This window comes from Accipiter gentilis, chromosome 9 (genome assembly GCF_929443795.1).
Source record: "Accipiter gentilis chromosome 9, bAccGen1.1, whole genome shotgun sequence".
In the NCBI taxonomy this organism is placed as follows: Eukaryota; Metazoa; Chordata; class Aves; order Accipitriformes; family Accipitridae; genus Astur; species Astur gentilis.
Window position 1 is genome coordinate 36,580,803 of NC_064888.1, and position 13,096 is coordinate 36,593,898.

The 13,096-nt window shown below is 44.8% G+C and overlaps 1 long non-coding RNA gene across 1 annotated transcript in view; it reads right to left on the reverse strand.

Annotated features, from left to right (window-relative positions):
* Nucleotides 1–292: 292 nt before the first annotated feature.
* The window catches only part of LOC126043099 (uncharacterized), a 32,677-nt gene continuing 19,873 nt past the window's right edge, over nt 293–13,096 (reverse strand). Inside the window, exons 2-4 of the long non-coding RNA XR_007507338.1 lie at nt 9,159–9,817; nt 2,398–2,480; nt 293–1,073 (exon numbers count right to left, since the gene is read on the reverse strand). This is a non-coding gene — a long non-coding RNA (uncharacterized LOC126043099). The remainder of the gene's footprint in view (nt 1,074–2,397; nt 2,481–9,158; nt 9,818–13,096) is intronic.

The following is a 13,096-nucleotide window of genomic DNA, read 5'->3' on the forward strand; positions in this document are numbered from 1 at the left end:
CGCTCCCGTTACCCACCGAACCTAACTGCCCTCTTCCTTTTGGACTGTGAATTGCTGCGTGCCCATGTGTTATTCCTCTTGATGCACAGGAACATTTTCTTCGTTGCACTCCAGTCAAATGCCTACAGGACTCTTGCACTGAAATCCCAAGGAATCCTGCCCTCATGGATCATCTTCTTAACTTTTTTGCAGGGCTGTACAAGCAATAACTCATCAGAGGGAAGTAAGAGGTACTTGAAAGTAAAAGATTCATCCAAGAGTACAGAATAAGTCAGTAGCAGAGCCCACATGCTGGCTTGAAACCTCCTTCAACATTTTTATTATTTTCCTAATATCATATATTAACAGTTACTTAGGAAGAAGTTTATGAGTGTTAATATTCATAAGGTTAATACAAAAATAATCATTCCATCAAGTAATACAGTTGGCTTGATAATGTTAAGGGATTCCTAAGATTGACCGTCAGCATCCATAAAGCTATAAAACCCCTAAGTTTACCAAGGCTCACGTGCCAGGACTGCTGCGTGGTGTTACCATGTCACTGGAGCGGTCCTCATTCTGCCATAACAGCTATTACTTCATCACTGCTGCCTTCCCCTTCCTCCTGGCCATCTAGAAGTGACAACCCATGCTAGGTCCCTAAAGACCTTGGCCATAATCAGCCCATAGCCTGGAGGGAGGGCAGAGGCAGACGCCTCCGTGCAAGTGCCCACCTGAAGGTATTTCCCTTGGTAGCCCAGAAGACATTTCACCGGCTTGCCAGGAGGATCCACTGACCCACAGGACCAAACCTCATTGGAGAGAGAAGTTTTTCAGAGTTCTGGAAGGAATATACGTCAATGAAACCGCAAGCAAGAATTCACAGCTTTTCCTTTGAAGTATCACAAAAATGTGTCCTGAGGGTGAGATGCTCCTTTGCCTGATGCTCCACCCTTCTGAAAAGATTTCACTCAAAAGTACAAATTTCAACAAAGAGTTTTTGCCCAACTCAGATCTTTTCCATCTGGTGTGGTCTGTGCAGGATCCATTAATATTTTAACCTTCTTGGCTGTTAGCCCATTGAAGTGATCTGCCTAGGATAAAAGAAAATGGTGAGATTTTCCCCTTCTGGCATCCTCACACTCTTCTATTTTTTAGTAATAATCCTGTTTACAGCAGACAGATTCCTAAGCAGCTACTATATGTTAGACATAGCCAAAAAATTAGCCATAGGCAAAAAATTGCCTTGAAATATATTTCAGTAGAAACGTATTTTTTATTGAACTCAAAAGGTTCTAAAAAAATACCTGCTTTCCTCTACTTGGGGGGGATGGGGATCACTTTGGGAAAAAAAATTAATTTCAGCTAAAATATTTTTTTGTTTTCTGCTAAAAAAAAATCTGGATTTGGCCAAAAGAAAAATATATTTTCAACAGAATGTTAGTGAGCTCTCCTGTACACGGATAAGTAATGAAAGGATGGCGCATGGCCCAAACAGTGTGCAATCGAAGTGATCTTTAAGCATTTTTAAAGCATTAGCTACCACAGAAGTCAGCATTGATTCAAGCTCCCTTTTATCTTTTCTTTTTTCTATGCCTTCAGCCCCCAGCTAAAGGATTATTGTGGACGATTCAGGGTAGAGGAAGGAGAGGTACAGCTCACTGGGGTTCGGCAGTGGCCTCCACCGTTGCCCCGAGAAGAGCTTTTGTGGAATGTCACATTCCTGCAGGAGATTAAGAACGACCAGGCAGGAGATGGGGTCGAGCCCTCCCCGCCTCCTCCTCGAGACTTCAAGGCTCACGTGAAGGCTCGTGGTCTTCCTTCTGTCTTCTGCCAAGACGCCAGCTTTGGGTCTGAGTTCAGCACATGGACCTCTCCAGGATCTGGAAACATGAGGATCCTGTGTTTTGGTTGGGTCTCTCCCTGGTTAAAACTTACTATCACTGCCTTTGGTAAACTGTAATCGATGTAGATTTTACAAACCACAGGGAATCGTGCAGCTACCCAGTACTTTTCACCAGAGGCTCTCAAAGTACATCACAAATAAATAGCCAAGTTTTACAATAACTTCATACTCCAGGTTTTGTAGATAGTGAGAAAGCTGACATCCAAGTGGCTTTCCCACAGCCACACAACAAAACTGCACCAACTGATGAACAGAACTTACAAGTCTCAATTCCAGCTCTAGTTTCATCTCTCAAACAAGATTTGTTATTTCTGCACTTCTTATTCATGCAAGGTTCCCATCACTGCTAGCCAGAGATAGACACGATCATTTACACCACTGCACTTTTTTTGTCCTCAAAACTTCTCCCCCTCTTTAACGTGAATAAATTAAAAGCATAAATTTGAGCAATCAGAAGAGAAGCTGTGTGAGGGCAACAAAGAGCAACAGGTTCAAACGCCAACTGCACTTACCAAATCAGCGTTAGCTGCTCCTGAGTGGGTGCATCGCCTTTGAGAGCTCCCTTGGAGGTCACCCGCAGGCACTCGCCTCCTTCCTATGTAATATAAATATATAGGTACGTATACCTATAAGCATTTGGTTATTTTTATCGCTGACTGCCACAGGGTATTCGCTGAGTGATGGCTACTGCCGTGTTGATGGTAAAGCTGAGAAGAGCAGCAAGAATGGTGGAAAACAATAGGCTGTGTCTGGAAAAAACGGAGACAAATCCAGTCCTGGTCAAAGCAGATGTAATTTGGAGTGAGAGGAGCAAAGCTGAGCCCTTTCACAGCAAAGCCATTTTGTTGGTGGTGTTTGGGTGGTGTCCTGAATTCCTGCCCTGCTGTGGCAGGATGAGGTCCGCGGCCAACTACTTATTAATAATACTTATTAATTAATAGTAACAATAGCGCTAGTGGAAAATTTCAGGTCCCATGCTCACCATTCACTGCCAAGCTAGTCACTTCCCAAAATTACTTCTAAAATTAGAAACAAACAGGGACCTTCTAAAGGCAATAAACAGCATTTTAATTGGACTAAAACCTATAAATCTGTCAGCAACTCGTTACTCTGGCTCCCTTGTGTGATCAGCAGCTTAGAACGCCCTTCTGGGTCTTTCCCAGAGGGTAATGATGCGATCTGATGTCATCACAACAAAGGTGTGATCGAACAAGGTGGCATGGCATAGCAGCTCAGGGCTGGGCTGCTGGGACCAATGCACCCAACTGGGTGTGCTGGAGGGAGGGTGATCCTCCAGCCCAGGGTGGACATCATCAACAGGGCAGGAGGGAGGCTTGCGCTGCAGACCTCTGTGTGGCCTGTAAATTTATCAACATGAACTAATACCCTAGGTACCTCTCAAATCAGGGCCACATGAAACATGTAATACAATGCATTTCCCTTTGCTAAACCACCTTATCTTCATCGCTGGTTTTTGTGTGATGGAAGACTTTTAAAGTAAAACCCACTTGGGTCAAAAAGATGCCAATATTAGCATCATGATGAGAACGAGTACTGATGTCCTGGAGCATCGCCCCTGGCAAGAACATGCTTATAGGAAGAAAAAGCAAATACGGTAGCTGGTATTCCAGATACCCCACTCATTTGGAGGGAAGAGGGAGGTGGCAGCCTTGTGGCAAAGGGCAGGACCTGGACCTTCAGGATTTTCTCTCGTTCAAGAGGAATTCGTGCCCTGATCCCTAACAGGGAGTGCGTGATGGACAGAGATGTGTCCCAGGCGACGCAGGGCTGCCCCTGAGGTCAGGGCTGCAGCACTCTTGGGCTTAGGTGACCTTCAGGGACCCAAATGGCCTTAATGTATCATCCAGCAGAAACAAAACTGCACCAGAGACAAAATCAGCCCTACAGTCAGCAAGTGGGGGAATGAGGGTAGGACACAGAGGTGACCACATTTCTTCCTGCCCCTTCATGCAAGACTAGCTTCAGGGTGAAAAATAAAAATATCGCTCTAAAAAGGGGCTTGAGGGAAGGGAAAGAAAGAGCTATTTTTAGTACCAACTTGAGAAGAAATCATAAAAACTTGCAGACAGTTATTATTAAGTGAAAAACACAAGATGCTCACATTGCAAGAACAGAGTGTTCTTCCCTCATGAGGAGGACATGAACGTCGTACGGGCAGGCCATCCTAAGTGGATTTGGGAAACAGGTGAGCGGTGACCAGTATCACCCAGTATCACCCAGAACCACCCTCTGGATGCCCAAAGTACCAAGACCTGAGGCACAGATGCAGTGGGGCTGAACAGGACAAGGCAGAGCAGTATCTTCCTTGTCCCATTCCCTCTCGCATGTGGCTTTGGTAGGACTTACGAGGTTTCTTGTCCCCAGCAGCAAAGGGCGTGATCGTGTCCCAACTAGTGCGAGCATTTCACAAAAACAAATGAGAGTCGACATAGCAGTAGCTGTTCAGTGCCATTTAGCCTTCCCCAAATAAATACCAGGAATCAGCAAGAAATACATTAGAAAAAAAAATATATATGCACGCACACCATACATATACACTCACTAAATGTATATAATGCTATCTCCCCTAAGAAGAAATTGCTGGCAGCCTTTCAACAAGCTATCCTTAACTGCTAGTGATAAGCAGGTACTGCCTTTCTTGAGGTGTATGGCGCTTTGCAAATATGTCCAAGCCGTTCTTGTGGAGCAATTGCTCTTAAAATCCTTCAGACATCTTTCTACCCAGATAAAATATTACCACAAACTTCATATGCCAAGGGTAGGGAAGAGTAGTCAATGCCACCATTGTAACAGCTGTGGTGATTTTAGCTCTAGAAATCAAGAACTGCCTATTAAAATAAGAAGTCTGGCTTAAATAATCATGAGATTTTAAAAGAAATCATACATGCAAGACTTTCTCCTTTTTTGTTGTTGTTCTGGTTTTGGCCTTATTTGCATCTGCAAGTATTTTCTCTCTTTTTCCTGCTACTGTGGCCATTAGTGCAGTTTCCAAAAGCTCAGAATTTCCAAAACACACAAAAAAAGGAGGGTAATGTTGCCATTCTCTCCCACCCCTTAACTCTCGGAGCTTTATAAAATAATCTAGTATCCATCCCAGGAGACCTGGGATAAAATCTGGAGCCAGCAAGATTGCGGTTTTCCTTTGGATGGCAGTGAGCACCCCAAGGAGCCACTCAGTCCACTGCAGGACGGATCAGGCCCACCTTCCCTATGGAAAACCTAGAGGAAGACAAAATGGCACAGGACATGCTGGGAAAGACCTTGTAGAGGAGGCTTCCCCACCCTGTCGATCCTTTAGAGACTCATTTTTCTTTCCCATTTCAGGAATGGGGGGGCAGAAGCTGGACAAGGTCTGTAGCTGCTCCAGGTCCCACCATGGTGCCGGGATTTCCAGGACAGCCCGACTGCTGCTTCCCGGGAGAGGGGCTGCTCCGGAGGTGGAGGAGCTCCTGGTGGGCTGCAAGAGCTCACGTGGGGCAGGCGAGTCAGGCGGTGGGAGAAGAGGAGCCAGGCCACCTCCGTCCCTGGATCTCAGGAAGGGTAGGTGTGGTGTGTGGATGAACCGTTCAGCCTTTAAAACCCAAACCTGAAGGGAGGAGGGAACGCCCCCTTTCTGCTAGAGCAAAACTGGGAAAAATCATCGTACAGTCTCAAGGACACTAGAAATAATCCGCGGTAGCTATAGATCCATGCTACCGTTTACGCTTTACTCACTTTTTATCGCTTTAATTTTCACTCTTGAAAGAAAAACAAAAATATTTCGCTACGCGAAACTGAGTATTTTACTCTAAACTATCTTGCTTTGAGGCTTTCACACAGTGCAGGAGGAGATGGCCTTTTTCGTGCTTCCCAGCAGGCACGCAGCATCGCCTCTCACAACCCCGGGACGCGCTGGGGGGGACGGGGTAACCTCCACCAAGCTGGGGCCGTTTGCACCGCTGCGAAGCTGATCTCTAACTGCAGATGTGCTCAATGCCTGGCTCGAAAGAAAAATAATAATAAATTTCAGCAGCGTGCCTGTGAAAACAGCTGATCCTCTGGACTGTTAAAATATCCTATATTTATAAACAAAAGAGGGGTTTAGTTTTTCTTGTCCTAGAAAAACACACTGGAACGTTTCACCACCGTTTTCTTTCACTTTAATTAGCAAGGAAAGGGGGAATGTCAAAGAGCAATTATACAAAATATATACTGTGCTGATTAGGGATCTCTTTTCTGTAGCGTGGAGAAGGCAGCTTGAAGTTCACATCAAATCTCTCTCCCCCTCTAATGAGATATGCCTTATCCAACCCAGAAAGATACAATTAACTCAGGAAAGAATGCAGCCACTTTCTCAGGGGAAAAAAAATAGAGGGGAGGAAGGAAGAATTCATGTTAAAATGTGACGTATGAAGGGCTGATCCTGCAGACTTTGAGTATGAACCTGACTCGAAAGAAACAACCTGGTCAGCTCCAGAGCTTTAAACGAGCCCACAGCCTAACAAGGCCCAGTCCTGGCCCCAAACACTTGTGGGATCCAGCCTGAAACCAGTTTTCCTTCTCCTCTGGAAGGGCTGAGCTCATTTGCCTCCCCTCACCCAGGCGACTCTCGTTTTGGGACAGGGAAATCGAAGGATGACGAGTCTGGGGGTCAGGCTGGGGGGGTTTAAAAGCAGCCCTAAAGGCCCCCACCACTGCGGGCTGTGCTCTCGGAGGGCTGCGGAGCCGGAGTCGGTCCCCGTTGACCGGCCAGCCCAAGCCAGACCTTGGCCACCGCACTCCCCACGGGGATGTATGAGCGTGGGGGCCACCAGCCTCGCACCGCCACCCGGCCTCGCTGCTCATTCCTATTACGTCGGGGTGTTCGGGTTTATTTTTTTCCCTGACGTTTGTTATTATTTTTGCTTGAAGAGAGGTAAGCCATCCCCCTCCTCCCCTTAACCCCCCGTCCCCTCTGCGCAGCCCAGGGCTGAAGCGCGCGCTCCTCCGAATCCCGACGTATAGCGGGGGTCACAGGGAGGAAAAAAAAAAAAAAAAAAAACCACCAAAAAAAAAAAAACCACCCCAACCCAGGAACATAAATTGGACCCAGAAGGGCAGATGCAGACTGAACAGGAAGCGCTGGCCCGGGGCGAAATGAAACAGCTGTTGCCATTGTTCTGCCTTCGCAAACTCCGCACGGCTCGGGCTCCGGGAGCAGATGTTAGCAATTACCGCACATGAAAAGAAGGGCACAGGATTAGGCAAGTGACGAAAAAGTGAGGGGACCGCTAGATTTATCACTGACGGAGCGAGGCAGCCCCTCTCCGGAGGGTTTCGGCAGCCCCCGGCAGGATGGGGGGCAGCGCTGGGACTCCAAGGCAAAGCCACCCCACCACCGTCACCTCCCCGAAAAAACATCCTGGGAAAAACCAGGGCCGCCTAGGGATGCTTTTCCCGGGGGATGGGGGTTTTTTTGCAAAGGAGGTGGAGGGGAAAGGAGCCGGTGGGGGGGGGGGGGGGTCCCTTCCCAGGGATCCCACCCGGAGTGGGCTGGGGGGGAACCGGGAGAGCCAGGCTAAGCCGGGGGCCGAGTTTCATCTCTTCGTGTCTTTGTACGAGCCGGCAAAAAAAAAAAAAACAAACCAAAAAAAACCCAACAAAAAGCAAAGGAGACGCAAGGTTTACATTCCTTGTGAAATATCTTCGGCTCTTCCATATAATCAGAGTTGTAAAATAAAAAAAAAATAAAATAAAATAAAGCCCTGGCAGCTTTCTTTTTGCAAGGAGTGATGAGTATAAGAAAGGTTTGTCAGAAGGTAAAGCATGTGTTTGCCATCTTAGCTCCTGATATGGAAACCATATGCTTAAATACACCACCAAACATACTCAATATAACACTCTTTTTTATTAAAGGTGGTTTTATAAAAGCTATCCACCTTCCATCCACTGGTGACTCCCAAAGAGGTCACATATTCCTCACTGCAACTATCAATACATATTTGGGGTAAATTAAACTCCAAATAGACTGTTTCTGATTATTATTGCGAAGGGAGCAAGAGGCCATCTTATTTTCCCTCACTGATAAATTAAAAGAACTGTAATGGGTGATTTCTGCAACCTGTAAAAGGGCTATACCATCTGTGACTCATTTAGTGTTGCTTTAAAGAAAATTTATTTGATTAATTCGGGCAGAGTATAGCAAGAATATAGATTTATTTTTTCTTTAACTCTGCTGCTAAAGAGAAAGAAGCACCAGCAGAAGAAAGCTCTGACCCAGAATAAACATTTGGGGAATGAAAAATGCCTAAAGTCTTATTAGAAGTGCAGAGGCTGCTGCCTTGCTATTGAGATAGCTGGGGTTTGCCCGGCCAACTAGAAGACCTCAACAGGAGACGCCTCTAACAGGGCCCATGTCACGGAAGGAAGAACAGGCCAGACGCAAAACATGAAAAACTGCAGAACTGAGATTCGGGCTGCTCCATTCCTCCTCTCTTTTGGAGTCAAAAGGAGCCAGCCAGCCAGCCCACTGGAGCGACACTTGCGAAGATGCACACAAGATTATTTCCTTCAGGTCGCACAGCCAGGAACGACACCCTTCTGTCAAATGGGCTGTTAGTCAATGCAGCACCTGAAAACACCAACGGAGAAGAGTAGGGAGAAAGAAGAGGGAGAAAGGATGGCAATTCCCATCCTTCAAACCGGGGGTGATGGGAGCAGCCACAACGTTACCACCTTTGTCTGGCCTGCCAAGCAGGGAGTGGAGAAAAGATCAAAAGCAAGTGGAAATCAAAAGGATTAAGACACTGAAATTCTTCTGTTTTGCCACAGGCTGTCACCCTAGCTCCACATATCGCTCAGCCAGACAGGAATACTCTCTGCAAAGCAAAGAGAAATACCTCCAGAAGTCCAGAAGTTTCCTCCTCCTGAAATTTAATTGGCCTGCAGGTTACCCACAACCTCAACTCCCCTGCTTGCAATTTGGAGAATAATATTAAATAGTAACGATAATAAATATTAATAGATTAATCTTTATGAGCGATGCCAAATTCTACGGGGCCTGGGCTTGGCAAGAGTGGTCTGCCTCAGATGTGGAGTATCTAATGACATCTTTACTGTTGCAGGGTTTGCACATAGCAGACGGCGATGTCGTTTGCACTTTGACACAGGCTAAGTTACTTACAACTGTTGATATAACCAGAGGCTCGCTTTGGGCCAGCCTGGGCCCTGGCCAAACCTTGTTTAAATCAAAGGATTCATTTGCCTTAACGTCTCTGGACTGCTTTTCACTCACCCTGGGAAGAGGCAGGAGACAGGCAGTGTTCCAACCCGCTCAGCTGAAGAGTAAAGCACCGGGGCTGATCTACCGAAATTGTGAAGGATCTTTTCATTGACTTCAGCGAGCCGTACCGCAGCACCTTAGAAGACTGGTGCTCTGCTTGGTTATTTGTACTTGATGACCCCATACCATTCCTTGTTCTTCTCTTCTGGGCTATCCTAAAGTCACCCATTTTGCTTTATAGAGGTCGGAGTCTGAGATCTCTGCTCAGTTCTCAAATCCATAGGGAAGGGTGTTAAGCTGCTTAGCCCCTCTGCGATCAATGGGCATTATATACCTGTACTGCTCCAAGGATCTGGGCCCAATAGGGTTAGGTACCTCTGAGGATCTGGATCTTCCTTGCAAGTTGTGACCGATCCAATTGCGTTTTTGTCACCACTAACATCAACCCTGGGACCATCCCATGGGAAGTTCTCCATCACCCGTATCTAGCATGTGCCGCCTCTTCCTCTGCTGCGCTCTTCATGAGTCGGTTGGACTGGATCCCTAAAGGTACTCGAGTGGCTCACTCCCCTTTGAAGATCTTGGACGAAACCACCCTTTCCAGATGGAAAGAGGATAAGGACGGTGCCAGTTTCATAACTTGCTGTGGAAAACATAGATGGACCTTCAAGCTGTAAATGAGAAGAGAGGAAAACGTGTGAATTTTTTCAGGGCATTTTGGGAACAAAGCAGTAAGGGTTTCTAAAATGTGATAATGCAATGTTTGCTCTTCCGAGAAAAGGGCAGAAACCTGGGAAATACTCATCAGGATGCTTTATTGTTGAAGGTCTATTTTGTTAAAATACTGCTTGTCACATATGTTGGTTTTCCCAGTTATTAGTAGCTTAATTTGTGCCTAGTTGACTAACAACCGGAGCCATGCTAACTTATCCAAATATCCTTATTTGACTTAACGGTCAAATCTTCACAAATCTCTGGCCTTGCTGTAATTTAGGCAAATAAATATCTGATGATCCCATCATGCCCTTCAGCTCCTTTTGCCACAGAGGAACTTCAATGTCAGGCCTGAAGCTTCTCAAACCATTCAGCTCTGTTTTTCATACACAGGCTGCTCAGGTTTGTTTTGTTTTTCTCACTGGCTCTTTAGTCTGAATTGGTCTGGTTTTGTCAAGTGGACGTTGGGGGATAGGGAACTGGGATTGTACTGGACGTGTTTCTCTAAACCTGATATTTAAAAAGGGGGTCCGTTGGTGCAGGAGAAAACAATACTTTTCATAGCGCTCAGCTAAGCAGGCTTTTCCAAAGCAGCACTGGAGCTACAAAAAAAAAAAAAAAAAGGAATTAAATTTGACTTTTTGGTAAATTGCTTTCATTTGGGAACTACATATTGTTAAGTATGTACATGGTACCAGTACAGGCTCCTGACCTGTAAGACAACTATGATGTGTATTTCTTTGTGCTATTGCATCACAGCACACCCAGGGAAACCTCCTGTCTAATTTTTGCCCAGTGCTGTTGATGTCTGAATTTGCAGGTGAAGGAGTGGCTTGGGGAATTAAGTCTTAGTATTTTCCTTTCTCTTCACCTCTCTCTCCCTTCTTCTATTTGCTTTATTTTGTTTTCTGCTATGGGAGCCTTTAGTCAAATATCCCACATACACACTCATCACTTGGACAGCTGTAAGCACAACACATGGGCATGTCTGGGCACTGCATTAATAGATCTTGTTGTTGTGTCTCTGTAGATTATCCTCTGTTACTGTAATTCATAACTCCAGCCCTTTGTGTACATGCTTCCATTCTGAAAATGTAATATCATTGCTAATTAAACAGTGTTTTAAGAAGTCAGCTGATAGCTCCTCACAGCATCTAGGAATTAACCTCACCTGGGAGCAAGCTGCTGGTTGAGGCTCAAGTGAAGCTTAGATAAAGGCGGGGAAAGGAAAAGACATCAAAGAACTAGTCACCACCAAAACCTCATCCTCCACAAATTCTAGGTGTGGAAATGTTTTTCAGCCATAGGGATCCTCCCTCCGCTGGATTTCCAAATAACTATAATACCAGAACTCCCTCTTTCACCTCCCCCTGGCCTGATTATCTCATCTTTCTCATTTGAACTTGCTTGTTATGAGCAATACGTTCATGTCCTCCACGCTTTGTCGCCTTGATCCCAGAAGGGCTTCATTTGGTTCAGAGGGTGCTAATTTAGCAATGCAGGGCTTAGGGACAGCGTTGTCCCGGTGGTCTGCTTTTACCCGTGACCAAGGTTTTGTTCCTAATCTAAAAGGTCTCCTCGGGATTTGTTTCATGTGTCTTTTCCTAGAGCTCCCTCAGAGACCAGGGGTCGATACTGGTGTCTGCAGAGGACAGAGTTGTCTTGGTAGCTTGAAACTCATGTCAGCTTTGAGAACCTAATGTTCAGCAGCATCCCGTTATTTTTTTCCCCCACAATTCAATACGCTTCTTAGCAGAAGGCCTAGAATAAACAAAGAAATCACAACCCAAATTTGGCGCTCTCTGAGGAGCCTCCTGTCAAAATCCAGACACCAAAATCACTAATCATTCTGGCCGTAACGTTTAGGATGTTGACTGAGCATGTATTCTGTGATAAAGAGTACAGTATGGATATACAGCTGAGATAAGGAGATGATTTAATCCTGAAACAGATAAGATGGGTATTTTTCAAGGGCTACAAAGGGAATTCTTCCAGCTCTGAGGGTGGAACAATATCACTCCTGAGTATTATTAATGCACCTCGATTCTTTGTTCTTTCACCTTTTTTTTTTTACCTTTTTTTTTTTTTTTGTCCACAATCCTTAATAATATGTTTGGAAACTTATTAAACTTACAAATCAAGACTTGGGGTTAAAGGCAACTCTGTCTAACTATCTTATTATTTATAAAAAGATTATCATTAAACATCTTGCAAAGGAATTCTGAACCAGTGCAGAATCTGAACAAAAGTGCAGAAAAAAATGGCTAATGTGTCTACTTTTTAATTAAATGTAAATATAATTTGTAAGGCTTATGGGTTTTAAACAGAGAATATGTACTCTGCATAATTTCCTTTCTGGTTAACCTTATAGACAGAAGTGTAAGTAGGGTTATTCAGTAGAATTTTGTAGCTATTAAGCCAGTCACCGCCTCCGGATCCATTGTCACAGATGACTTCGACGCATCCAAGGTTTCACCTGAAGTTCCTAATTTACAATGACAACATAGCGGTTTCAAGCATTAAAATTAACCTTGTTAAATGACCTAGTTTACAGCTTGTTTGGGATGTCAGTAGATTTTTCATCTTTATTACTGCAGACAGGTAACAAAGCTCTTACCCATACATACCTCATCAGAATCAGAATGGCTCTAACACACAAAAGTGAATTCTTGGTTATTTTAATGTGACAAGTAAATATAAACCAGTTACAAATACAAAGGCAGGATAAATGTGCCTGACAATACAGCAATGCCTAAATTACTGCCAGCTTAGTATTAAAAGTTCTGTCGTGGTTTCTGGTTCAAAGAGTCCCATAAAAATCAGAGTTAATTTAAAACTTAGCCATCCATGGGAATATTTCTCATTCGCACAAAACGGGCTCTCTTGTACAGGTCTGTTTACATGTTTCAGCTATGGAGCAATTTTCAGTTTCAGTTCGGGAAAGTACCCACATTCAGGACAGAAAAGTAATTAAGCGCTTGCTTAGTTATGTGCTTTAGTTAGGCATGTGCCCGTAACTTGTCATCATTTCACCTGTCGCAGCTTTTTGAGCCAGTTACTTCATTATTTGCATTGTTTTTTTAAAAGGCAACTAATTCCTAGCAAGACTGTGGTACCAGGTTAGGGTAGATCAAACGTTATAACACACTACTGATTTTTGTACCAGATCATGGTCCAGCCAGTATGAAGAGTCCACTAAGCACCACTGCCCAGAGAGACTTGAAAGTCCTGACCCA